The following is a 13,689-nucleotide window of genomic DNA, read 5'->3' on the forward strand; positions in this document are numbered from 1 at the left end:
AAATTCCATTACTGTGAATGTCAGTTTAAGGGCTGATGAGAAAGCTTACTGTAATTCCACTTTGAAAATGCCCACGCAGAAGGAGAATCTTTCTTCTGTTCTTTACCTTTAATAACTCCAGCTCTGACCAAAGTTAGCTGATTCTTAGAAGTTCATAAGAGCATAACTGTCCATTATCACGAAGATGGAATATTCATGAAACCAAAGGGTTTGGAACGCTCTCATTTGTAATACATTTTCTTTGTTCTAAAATAAAAGGAATTCTTCCCTTTCTCATAAAACTCATTTTATCATGATAGTGCTTGTTCTGTTACATTAGTCTACAAAAATCTATGTCTGCAATTAAGACTGAGTGATACAACATGTTAATAGGGAGAAACTAAGATCCCCTCACCCCCCACAGAGTACAAGTAGCTTATGGGCAAATAGATGAATGGAGAAGATCAGGGCCATTTTACAAGAAAGTTCACTTCATTATTTATGATCATCAACCCCAATCTAAAGGGAGTAACAATTCCTATTTCTTATATCTCATCTAATTTTCTCCAATCAATGAGTCAGAACAAACTGGCCACCAAAGAAAACATTAAGGACCCAAATTAGTGAGAATCTACATCATTTGTGAAACTCAACTGAGCTTTTTGTGTCTCAGCAAGGGCTAACACCTAGTGACATTTGAGTTACGTGTCTCAAAATGATCCACTAGCTGTGTGTGGACTCTTTCCCAAATGCATTGGGCCTGAGTGATATCCGAAAGGTTCACCATTAGTGTATCAAAGGATCCACACTGAATGGCAGTTCTCTTATTCTGGAAGACAGGATATTCTTCTTGTATTATTGTCTATTACTATTCATCAACTTGTGAAAAAATCCATTTGGGACGTAAATGAATGTGACACATTTTAATGGAAAGAGCACACTGCATGGTGGCATGCCACAGTGAAGGGAGAGCCATGGAGGCAGAGGTATAAGGAGTACTCAGACTTGACTCCCGCACAACTGGAAAAGATAGGGTGATTAATTTGAAGAGAGTAGCAAAAGAGAAATTGGGTAGCCATATGCTCAGCTGAAAATGATAATAAAAGATACTAGTCTAAGCGGACTTCAGATAATGGGAAAGCTATCAGTCTCCACTCACACATTTTTTTTAAATTTTTTTTTTAAAGATTTTATTGGGGAAAGGGAACAGGACTTTATTGGGGAACCGTGTGTACTTCCAGGATTTTTTTCCAAGTCAAGTTGTTGTCCTTTCAGTCTTAGTTGTGGCAGGCGCAGCTCAGCTCCAGGTCCAGTTGCCGTTGCCAGTTGCAGCGGGCACAGCCCACCATCACTTGCAGGAGTCGAACTGGCAACCTTGTGGTTGAGAGGATGCGCTCCAACCAACTGAGCCATCTGGGAGCTCAGCAGCAGCTCAGCTCAAGGTGCCGTGTTCAATCTTAGTTGCAGGGGGCACTGCCCACCATCATTTGCCGGACTCGAGGAATCAAACTGGCAACCTTGTGGTTGAGAGCCCACTGGCCCATGTGGGAATTGAACCGGCAGCCTTCGGAGTTAGGAGCACGGAGCTCCAACCTTCTGAGCCACGGGGCCGGCCCCACATAATTTTAAAAAGGGAGAAACCACAACTATAGAGTGTAGAATGTTTTATTATTATTATTATTATTATTATTATTATTATTATTATTAAGAATTCAACTTTTTACAGAAAAAAATTTTTTTTTTAAATTAAAGTTTATTGAGGTGACAATTGTTAGTACAGTTATATAGATTTCAGGTGTACAATTCTGTATTACATCATCTATAAATCCCATTGTGTGTTCACCACCCAGAGTCAGTTCTCCTTCCATCACCATATATTTGATCCCCTTTACCCTCGTCTCCCACCCCCCACCCCCCTTACCCTCTGGTAACCACTAAACTATTGTCTGTGTCTATGAGTTTTTGTTTCTCATTTGTTGGTCTTGTTCTTTTCAAGGGGAAAGGAATTGAAATCATAGTGAAACCAGTGAAATCATATGGTCCTCTGTTTTTTCTGTCTGACTTATTTTGCTTAGCATTACAATTTCAAGATCCATCCATGTTGTCACAAATGGTCCTATTCTTTTCTTAACGCCGAATAGTAAGAAATTTTGGTAGTTTCCATGTCTTGGCTATCGTAAATAAAGCTGCAATGAACTTTGGAGCACACTTGTCTTTATGTATAAATATTTTCAGATTTTTGGGGTAGATACCCAGGAGAGGGATTGCTGAGTCATATGGTAATTCTATTCATAATTTCAGAAAATATGTTTGATTAAAAAATGAAAAGTGCAACTTTTCTGGGTATTTGCTGGTTTTAATGGCAGACCATTAAAAAAAAGAGAAAGAAGAGAAGAACTCTTGGTCATAATTTGAGGAACACTCACATTGCCTATCTTTCTAAAGTAAAGAACACATTAGAGTCCTTTTTTGGCCTTGAGCACATTAGATGTCTAAAAAGAGCAGTCAGAGGTAAAGGCGTAGTAAGTAGCAGCTTGCCTCACAGAATACACTGATGCATTTCTCAAGTGTAAGACTTTAAAAGACTTCAGCAAGAGTTGGTATTTGGTACTCACCTCCTTTAGTTCATTATTTTTTCCCTTATGAGCATTAAAAATCTCTCCTCTCATTTCTTCTCCAGTAACTATTTCAGGAAGTGATAGGTCCTAGATCTTAGGAAACTGGGGACTGAGAGAGTTTCCTACAGTTCTGAGAATAGCTGTCATCAGTCCTTCAATGTCATCCTGTAGGGTCTCTATGCTGGGAGGGAACTAGGGAATATAGCTTTCTGATATTTCCTCCTGAGAGCTCAGAATTTCTCCATGGAAGCAAAGTCAAGAGATGAAAACTGGCCATCAGTAGCAGCCTGAGTCAGTCACAGACATGGATATGTTTGGCAGTGCAGTGCATATAATCAACTTAATCAAAAATAATTTGATGCTTTTCGACAGGGCGTGCACTTTCCATTTGACAGAGGCATCACTTCTTTCTGTTTTCATACGTTTCACCATGTTTTCGATATTTTAGGTACCTGCCAGACCTTACAGGCATTTGAGTTTGTGACCCATGGAACTCTTCAGAAGTCATAACAAGACAAAGTCCTATACATCTAATTTCTCTCTCTCCCCCCATCGGCTCTTCTTTGTTTTTTCCTTTTCTTTGTGTTTGTCTCAGCTCACCCTCATTTTTCTTCTTTTAGCCTTAACCTCAGGCTCCATTCTAAGCAGCTAATTTGCCGTCCAGAATTACTACCACCTCAGGGGTGAACTGGGTTATTGAAGCAGAAAAGGAGGATTACGTAGAAAGAAACTATGTAAAAGTCACATTTCATGGTCTGTCTTTGTTGATTACTGTTTTATTCTTTGGGAAATAATGGAAAAAGAATCTAGCATGAATTTTTGAAATAGCTAATGAATACTACAATGCTGGTTGTTTCCTTCCTTTATTGCCTCCATCACTAGGAAGCTCAGGGTTAAATTCTATTCTCATAGCAGAAGGTGATGTTAGCCTAGTTTTCTAGTATAATTACTTGTTCACTCAATTGTGCAGCTTTTCTCATTTTAAAATGGTCATCCTAATTCCCATATGCCTTATGGTATGCGTTAAGTTGGCTACATACTCTGTAGTACTCCTTTCATGAAGAAGTATTGTCTAATTCCTCTCCCCTTGAATCAAGGCCGGACTAGTGACTTCTTTGACCACTAGAATGTGATGGAGGTCATGTTATAGGACTTTTGAGATTAAGTCATTCTCAAGAACATTCCAGTTTCTGCCCAAGCCTCTTGGATCACAAAGGAAAGCTGGCTGCCATGTAAGAAGTCCAACTGCTCAAAGACTGCTATGACATGAGGAAGCTGCCTGGGGAGAATCCATGAAGACACAGAGAGTCCCAGCCAGCCTCAGCTGTTTCAGGCATTCCAGCAGTGCCAGACATGTTTGAAGAAATCACCTTGCACGTTCCATTACTAGTTGGAGTGGCATGGAGAAAGCCCAAGGAAATCCCAAACAACCTGAGGCTCCAGACATATGGCCCCAGCAATTTAGGGTGTTCAAGCCGCCCCATTGGAGATCCCAGTTGATGTGTCAGGATCTTATTCCCAAGATCCTGACACATAGAATTGTGTGTAGAATAAAATTATGCTCTTAAGTTATTTTATACTATTAAGTCTCGGGGTAGTTTGATACATAGCAATAGAGAACTAGAACTTTGATTATACATGGCTTTTATTGCAAGCCACTTCAAATTCATTTTAGAAGAAGACGTTTCACAAGTATTTAAATAACTTGACACTTCCTGATAATCAAAGAGAAGGAAATCCTTCAGGTGTTAACTACTATAGTGTAAATTTTTTCTCCTTTAACATTTTATATCTTTCTCTAAATTTTAGATTGGAAGTATAAGTACTCGTATAAATTCGCAAATGCTATTGAGGTTAGAGAAAGTTTGCATGCAAGAACAATTGAGTCATCTAATTATGCAAGAGTATAAGCAACAGTCTCTTCTCTGCCCCTTTAGTGCTATGTGCTGGCACAGAGAATACCCTGCCCTGCGTTTAACAACCCCTGGTTATGGGATTTGTCAGAAACCACGCCAAACTCTCTGAGGAGCACCTACAGCTGCGTGACAAAATATTAAGTCTCCATAAAGCAGCTTCTCCTTCTTAAAAATGCTCGGAATTTAGAGACAATTCTTTTCAGTTGAACACATGATTTTGCAACAGGAATATTACAACTGGGGAGTCTATGCAAGTACCATTTTTTAACACATCAAAAATTAACAAGATGTAAATTATGCTCCATGAACAAACTGCGCTCCATCTCTTGACCATTACAGTGATGAAATATTTCAGTAAATCACAGTCTTTATGCTGTCCTTGGGTGTTTTGCAATCTCAGCTTCTGCAGCAGTATAATGTACATTGATTTCTGTTTGGAATTCAATGGTAAGAAAAGCCATTTAATCATTTGGCTCCTGACTAGTTAATAAAGAATCTGTCTCATTTAATAAGTTTATTTTAGATAAGCCCACCATCATTGGTATGATCCTGTATCTCTTTCTACTCCTTTAGTTGTTGATAGTGGGGGGGAGGCGTAACAAATGAGGCTTCAGATGAGACAATGCAACTGTAATATTCCTGCTGCTTTCCTTGACTGTCTCTATGGTTTGCAAGGCTGTTTGACAGTCCACCAGTGAAAGCCACTTAATCATCTGCTGCATAATTATAAATACACAGTACCTGTCTGTGCCTCAGAAATCACTGTTAAGTAAAAGAAATCCTGGTACCCCCACTCCAAACGAAACCTCTGCTGCAATTGTAGAAGGCAAGCACCCTATTGCTATAATTTTCCTCCCAATCACATCTCATTAGCATTCAATTTTGCTAAAACCCCATGACATAAAAGTCACTACTAAGCTGCTGCATTTTGTAGGGTATTGGCAAAAAATGGTATCAGATATAACTGCATTCATGTTCTCTGATAGGAGCTTGCTAATAGGATTAGAAACAACCAAAAAGGTTAGAAGGAAACCGTCTGAGAAATTCGCTCCCAATGTTAAGAGAATCTATGAACGAGGCTCATTTTAGGATAGATGTGCACTGACAGAGGGTTTGGGAAGAAGAGAGACAGAGGGAACAGAATCCGCTTTTGTTAGGGAGGCATTCTGGGTTTCCAAGTACAAATTCCAGAAAAGATCCTCTTGACTCCACCATCCTCAAAACTTTTCTTGGGGCCCCACTACCTCTGATTTCTGGGTTACCTAAAAATAGGTTAAACCTGCTCCATGTGTTTTCATCTGAGCATTAACATAAACTTGGCTTGTGGCAGAACTAAGTGCAACAGTCTTAGATCCATCTCTAGAGATCTCTTAGAATCTCAAAGTTGGAAGGGAATATTGTAGGAAGTGAGGGCCCCTGGATATATTCTAGGTGACAGCTGGCATTTACCACCGCCGCCCCACCGCCCCTCCAGCTAAGGTCATATGTTCCTATCTACTGAAATTTGTTTGTCCCATTTCTAAGCTGGCATGCTCATGTCCCACACTTCAATATCTTCTTTTAGGAAAGCCACAGAAAAATGGAGAAATAAATAGTGCACCAACATTTTGCAAAGGGTGCCCATCACTGGACACCTCTGACCAGTGAGGATGTGTGACGTGGGGAGCATGACTTGTCACACATCAGGAGGCCCCATACAGGGCAAAGTACACTGAGACTACACATTGTAATGCTGGGAGTTGATCTCTGAGAATAAATGTACCAAACCACTAGGCTGTACACCTGAAACCGATATAGAACGATATTGTATGTCAACTATAATTTAAAAAAAAATAGTCACGGAGATATACAGTACAGCATAGGGAATATAGTCAATACTGTAATAACTATGTACAGTGTCAGATGGGTAATCGACTTATTGGGGTTATTATTTTGTGTGGTATATAAATGACTAGTCACTATGTTATTTTATACACCTGAAACTAATAAAAATATACACATATGTAAAAAAAAAAAAGAATAAAAGTGTCAGGTTTGCCCTGTGAATCTCTGGCCATAAGAGATGGTTGTAATAGTAAAAGTAAATAGTTTTGAGCTCTCCAACTTTCAAGGGGAGTCAGGTGGTCTTATTTGGGATAAGAGACCTACAAAAACTTGAGATATAATGACATAACCCATCAGCAACCCATCACTGGGATGGTTCAGCCTCGTTATAGCAGTCAATACCTGTGGTAAATGGGTATTTAGTTGATCAGTGGGCTTTATAGTCAGTAAGGTCTGGTTTGGGATCCAGGCTCAGTCATCTAACGAATGAACTTTGGTAGGTTTAATTAACCCCGCTAAGCATCAGTTCTCTTGTCTGTACTATTAGAATAATAGGAATGTCTACCTCACAAACAGTTGTGAAGATTACGTGAAACAAAGCATGTAAATAAAGAAAGCACATAGAAGGATGCCAAGCACCTCAAGTCAACTTCCATGTGAGATAAATAGTACCTAACACATCCAGAAAGAAAAGCGCAGTCCCGGAGGAGGTGTAAGCCGGCAGTGGGCCTGATATTAACAGTCTGTGGCCTTCTCTTGTTGAACACAAATAGGTAATGAAGATAAAGGAAAGACGTAGGTCCTGCCCTTGAGAGCTTACCTTCCAGTAGGAGAGACTGACACCAAAACAATTATCTTACACAATCAGTCCTAGACGCCTAAAGCAAGATTCCTAAGAAAACGCCAGTTAATCCTGGCTTGATCATAGCACCTAGTAGAAGGAGGGGGAAAAAAAAAAAATGAAGACAGGATGGAGAATTTTGGGGGTGAAATCAAATCTTTCTAAATTTTGCTCCAAGTCCAAGTAGCTCCACCGACCAAGAATAGGAAAATATTTCTGAGGGCTCGGTAATCATTTTGGCTTTAATATTTCTATCTTGTAATAGATAGGAGTTTTTTCTGCTTTTTTATTTTCTGGGTTTTTTTTTTTAATTGGCACCTTTAGTTGAGTGCCTAATACATGCCAAGTACTAGGCTAAGTGATTTATGTACATTACCTCACTGTAGTGTCACAAATAATTCTATTCAGTAGTCTTGGTATTGTTTGCTATTTTATTTTTATGAGGAAACTGAGGCTTATAAAAATGTACTTCCCAAGTGCTGTGTTATATAGGTAGCAGAACAGAAATATGTCTGATTTTAAATCTGTGATCTTATCCACAATCTATGCTTCCTGCTTGTACTGTGGTTGCGGCAGCAGAAATTCTTTAACGTCAGAATCTCAGACACTGCCACCTTAACTGTTTATTTGTTTTTAACTTTTTTATCTTTTTATTTTTCAGTTACAATTGACATTAAATATCATATTAGTTTTAGTTATATAATGGTTAGACATTTATATAACTAAGTGATCCCCCCATAAGTCCAGTACCCGCCTGACACCTTACATAGCTATTAGAATATTATTGACTGTATTCCCTATGCTGTACTTTACATTCCAGCACTTAGCTGTTTATGAGGCTCAGACACGACCAATTTCTTACAGCTTAGAAATAATCATTTTAAGACATGGGCACTCAGGGTATGTGACTTAATAATGCTCTACTTTTGTTAGCATGATACAGCTGCATGCACGAGCTTGACTGAAAATTGCAAAGTTGAGAATTCGGTGCTGTCTTGTGGGGAGTAAATTTGTGCCATCAATTGAATCTGGGAGATGGAGTGTTTTCTGAGGAATGTCGAAAAACATTTCATATTTATGATTTAGATGAGGAGTCGTCAGAAGTCCTGTAAACACATTTTGTATTTCTCAGCGGGTTATTTACAGCCTGGTAATTTGGACACAGTGGAAAACTGCCAAATCCTTAGGAAGTTGTGAAGGGGACAAATGAAATAGAAAAGGGTTAGGTTGGAAACCACTGTGGCCAGGAAGGAGAATAGAGAGACAAAGGTGACTCATTCTGTCTCTGGAAGTCTCAATACTTGGGTGACCTTCAATAACAGGAACTGGGGTGTCAGCTAGAGACAGTGCAATGGTGAGCAATCATACTTCATAATGCAGGGCTTCTGCCCATTTGCTTCCAGGGTTAGGGGAGAGTCTGTCCTCACCAAGGCAGACTGCATAAACTGGCCAGGTGCATTGCAGGAAGGCTTTCTCTTTCTCTTCTTGCCGAAGGCTGCATGTTTAACGACATGGATTTTCATCAGGAAAATGGATGATTTTCTTATGGTCAAATGATTCTCATGGCAGCCGTCTGTCCAAAGCCGTGGAGGGAGGAGTGAAGGCTGGGAAGCAGACAGAAGACAGGAGAGAGGTTTCCACACTGTCACTGTTAGTGTGGACGTATACATTGCTGAGCATTCTTAACAGGCTTCAGGAGACAGTTTGGACAGGCTGGCACCAATTTGATAAAATTTACGCATAAACAAAGAGAATCCGTGCTAGGTACGGGGTTGGTGGCAGGGATGGGGGCTGGGAGGAAAATGCATGGAGATGAATGAGAGAAGAATTTCTGTCCTCAGATTTTACTGTCTCCCAGAGAAGATAGAATGGATACACACATTACTGGTCTAGAAAGCTGTGTAAAGATTACCAAGGGAGGATTCAGACACAGTCATCGAATCTCTGCTAAGCACGTTCACCTGTTTCTTAGTTTAATCTGCACAACAGCTCTGTGAGGAAGAGACTATTATCAGACCTACTTTCCTGGAGAGGAAATGAAGGTTTAAGGAAGTCTGCTAGTACCCCCACACCTCAACACAATGCATCTCAGGTGCCTCCCAGCTATGATGTTATACAGGCAAATCAGGAAATAAAAAGTAGAATTTAAAGGAGAGTAAGATCCTCTGTAGCTGAGGAAAGCAGAATTTTTGATGGAAGGCCTTTTGAGGCTTGGGCTTAGAATCATGAATATGATTTTGGAAAGTGTAAACGAAGGAGTAGGTGAAGTAGAAATGGGGAATAAAGGGTAGTCTGATAACAAAAAGAGGCAAATAGTCCAATTGATCTTTTGCAAAATAAATATTATTGACCATTATGTATAATGATATTTCAGTATTTCTTAGTGCTATTTTGTCAATTATTTTTTGTTGTGAATACCAGCTTTTCGAGAAACCCTGTAGTTTCTAAGCACCTCGAGGGCAGGGATTGATTTATGTCATATTCGTTTCCCTCTGTTTTGTACAGAGGAAGCTCATTATAATCTGACAATTCTCAAAACTTAGAGATGGGAGCACCTAAGAGATAGCTTGAGTCAACTGTCATATTTTACATATGGAGGAACTGCAGTGAGAAAGGCTAACTGACTTAATTGCTCAAAGTAAGAGAGGGTTTTCCAGCTTTCATGTGATGATGATGATGATAGAGGAGGGAGAGAAGAAAAAAATGCCTGGGGTGCATAACACATCCTCTTTCCACTGTACAAGTTCTTTGAGATGACTGTCCTATGAATGATCCCAAATTCACCATGCTCCACTCATTTCATCTTTTCTCGAGGTCTCTATTATAATAAAGAAGGTGGGCTGTAGGGAACATAGCTTCTCACTGTGGAAGCACAGAAGCAAATTATTTAGAGAATGAATGGATGGCCTCAGCTGCCTTGAAATATAAATTCTGTATCAGCACCGCACACATGGAAATTGTAACTTAAAAGGTCTCAGCTAAACAGATAACTTAAAAGTGACCTCCTCAGACCTCAAACATCAAATTCTTTCTTCCTTGAAAGCTTTTTATCCATGTCTATCAAGACACTGGAATCTTCCAGTATCTTTTATCTGTCTTTGCAATTGGCTTTTGTGGTAGCCACACCTAGATTTGAATTCCTGTGCTGCAATTCACTAGCTGTATGCTCTTGAGAGAGATATTGAACCTGTTGGAGATTGAATTTTCTCATTAGTAAAATGATAACGATAAACTATCAGGAAACTGTGAGAAGTGCCTGACATAGTGCGTGTCACATTATATATGTATATATACTGTTGGTGAATGGTTTTTCCCAGACATGTGAGGTCCGACAATTAAGTTCACGAACTTGTTGCAACGATATTGCTCACCTTTTTTGATATCAGAGGGATTATTCATTATGAATTTGTACCAAATGGACAAACTGTTAGCAAGTTTACTATTTGGAAGTGGTGAAAAGGCTGCATGAAAAAGTTAGACGACCTGAACTTTTTGCCAGCTCACACGGCACTGTCTATGAGGGAGTTTTTAGCCAGTAAACAAATAACTGTATTGGAACACCCTCCTTACTCATCTGCTCTGCCCCCCAGTGACTTCTTTCTTTACCCGAAGGTAAAGGAAATATTGAAAGGAAGACATTTTTATGACATTCAGGACATCAAGGGTAATACGACGACAGCTCTGATGGTCATTCCAGAAGAGTTCCAAAATTACTTTGAAGGGTGGACTAGGCACTGGCATCAGTGCATAGCTTCCCAAGGAGAGCACTTCAAGGTGACTGTAGTGATATTCAGCAGTGAGGTATGTAGCACTTTTTCTAGGATGAGTTTGTGCTCTTAATTGTCAGATCTCGTACACCATATGTTGGTCCATCTAGAGGCAATTCCTTTTATTGCTTATATCACTTAGCTCCATTCATGCATAGCTCTAATTTTTGCTTTTTAGTATCGTTCATACCTGCTTTTTCACATGACTCTCACATTAAACTGTCAGAGTAAGTATATGTTTTCCAAATAGTCAAATAAATAATCCCAGAGAGATCAAATGGTTTGCATAAGAGATCATCACAAATCAATCCTAAAGCAGAAATTGGAAGCCAAGTCTCCCTGATTGCTAGCCTTAGACATTCCCTCCCACACCAGGCCAACTCACTTTCTTGGAATACTCCGATGTTTCTAGGAAACAACATTTCCCTCATGCAGGTACCTGAGCCAGTTTACTCCAATAGGATTGAGCCTTATTTGATTACACAGGAGACCCTGCCTGGAGTGGTTCAAGCCCACTGATTCCAGATTTTCTGGCAAACATTTACAATGGTATGACTTTGAGCGACCTCGCTTGGGTTAGTATGCATTTAATATATTCAGTGCACACCATCCTGCCTCTTGTTTCTGCTGTTGTAAATCCTGTTTTGTTGTTGTGTTAACTCCCTGATTTCATGAGCATGACTTCTCATTTAGGATATAAATGGTGGGATTAACCCAATCTTGGAGCCCATTTGTGTCGTTTATAGTGTTTGTTCTTTTGTATTCTCAAAAGTTCTTTACAATTTTGAGTTGCATTTCTCTACATCAAAGGGCTGCCACCCAGTCATCTCCTTAAGCAAACCAGAGGCCCCAAAAGGCTAGGAGGAATGGTTTAAAATGCCCTTGGGAATTATTTCTATTCTCATTTTACTTATGCAGTAAAAATATGCTGTGTAGTCGGGAAAATACTTCCTGTTAGAAATAGTAAATGAATCAGTTGACCTAGCATGATCCTGGCTCTTCAGACCTTAGGTAAGTTATCCCCCTGAGACTCATTTATTTCTCCAAACTGCAGATATGAATGCCTGACCACATAACCTCAGATGGTTTGTTTCAATTCCTGAGAAGAGTAAAGAATGAGAATGACTTATAAACACTAAATCATTTTACAAAGTGTGAAGTATCTTCGGCATAAGGAAACTAGAGACTGAAATAGTTGTAACTTCACCCTAAAGAGACTGTGTTTAGTAGTTTAGATTGAAGGTAGTGGGATCAAACTATTTAGGTTTGAATTCTGACTCTGCAGTTCACAGGTGTGCGGTTTGGGGCAAGTTGCCTAGTGCTTCTGTACCCCAATTGTTTTCTTTATTTGTTAGACAGGTAATAAAAAGATAATAAAAGTAATTATAGAGTTATAAAAGTCAAAGGGGTTAATATGTCAAATACTCAGAAATGTGAAAAGTCCACAGTAACTGCTCAATAAACCTTAGTACCCAAGTCCCAAGGTCACTTTTGTAACAAATTTAAACACATTTGTGACTAGAGTAGAAAAACTGATTTAGAAAACCCTTCAACTGTGCAGTGATTTAAGATTTATGTAAAGTTTACCCAAAGCAGATGATGTCTCATGAAAGTCTAAAGTTGCATGTTGGTTTTTGAGCACACTCCCTTTAGACCCACAGCATTTGCAGGTGAATACTAAGGTGGAAGCAAATGGAAAATAGACATGGGGGAATGGGGAGAAGCTTCCTTATAGAAGGTTCTCAGACATGTGTCTGGGAGAAGCTGCATACCCATGAACACACCTTCTGTATCATGGAGCAATTTAAAATCTGTAAGTTCACACGGAATAATCTCAGGCTGAGCTATGTACTAAGTTGGCTTACTTTTAATTAAACAAAATACGATTATTCTACCAAATGTGGAATTAAAGTTTTAAAAAGTAAAACTCACAGCAACAAAGAATAAAATGGTGGTTGCTGGGGGCTAGGGTGGGGGTTGGAATAAGGAGACACTTGCAAAAGGGTACAAACTTTAAGTTATAAAATGAAGAAGGTCTGAAGATCTAATGTATAACATGGTGACTGTAGTTGATAACACTGTATTGTATAATTGAAATTAGCTAAGAGAGTAAAATTTAAGTGTTCTCACAAATAGAAAAAGAAAAAGAAAAAAAAAAGAAATATGTGCGGGGATGGGTGTACTAATTAACTAAATGGTGGGAATCCTTTCACAATGAATACATATATCAAATCATTACATTGTACATTTTACATATCTTATGATTTTATCTGTCAGTTATACCTCAACAAAGCTGAAAAAAACTGAAGCCTTGTCATTATTTCTGTGCCATATACACTCAGAAAGCTATGCCTTGAATAGGTCTGTCTCAATGGTCCTTTGAAAAATATATTTTAGCTCTGTCATATCATTCTCTGTTCTTCTTCTCATGCTTCAGATATTTTGAACTACTTCTAGGACTCCAGCAATCTTCTTAACTCTCATTTCTGGATGATGACTACTTATATATCCTTCAAGACTCAGCTTGAAAGCGTTTGTCAGCATGACTTTCTTGACCGCCTTGCTATGCCAGTTCCCTGTGCCTGACCCAACATAACACTTATCGCCCTGAATCGCAACTGGCCTATTTACTCATCTTTTTCCAAACTGGACGTGGGGACAGAGCCAGGAGTGCACTTTCCAGGCTCTTGGCCTCACATGGAAAGGTGCTGGCTCAGGTAGTAAATGGCCATCAACTGTGTTTG

This window comes from Rhinolophus ferrumequinum, chromosome 11 (genome assembly GCF_004115265.2).
Source record: "Rhinolophus ferrumequinum isolate MPI-CBG mRhiFer1 chromosome 11, mRhiFer1_v1.p, whole genome shotgun sequence".
NCBI lineage: Eukaryota > Metazoa > Chordata > Mammalia > Chiroptera > Rhinolophidae > Rhinolophus > Rhinolophus ferrumequinum.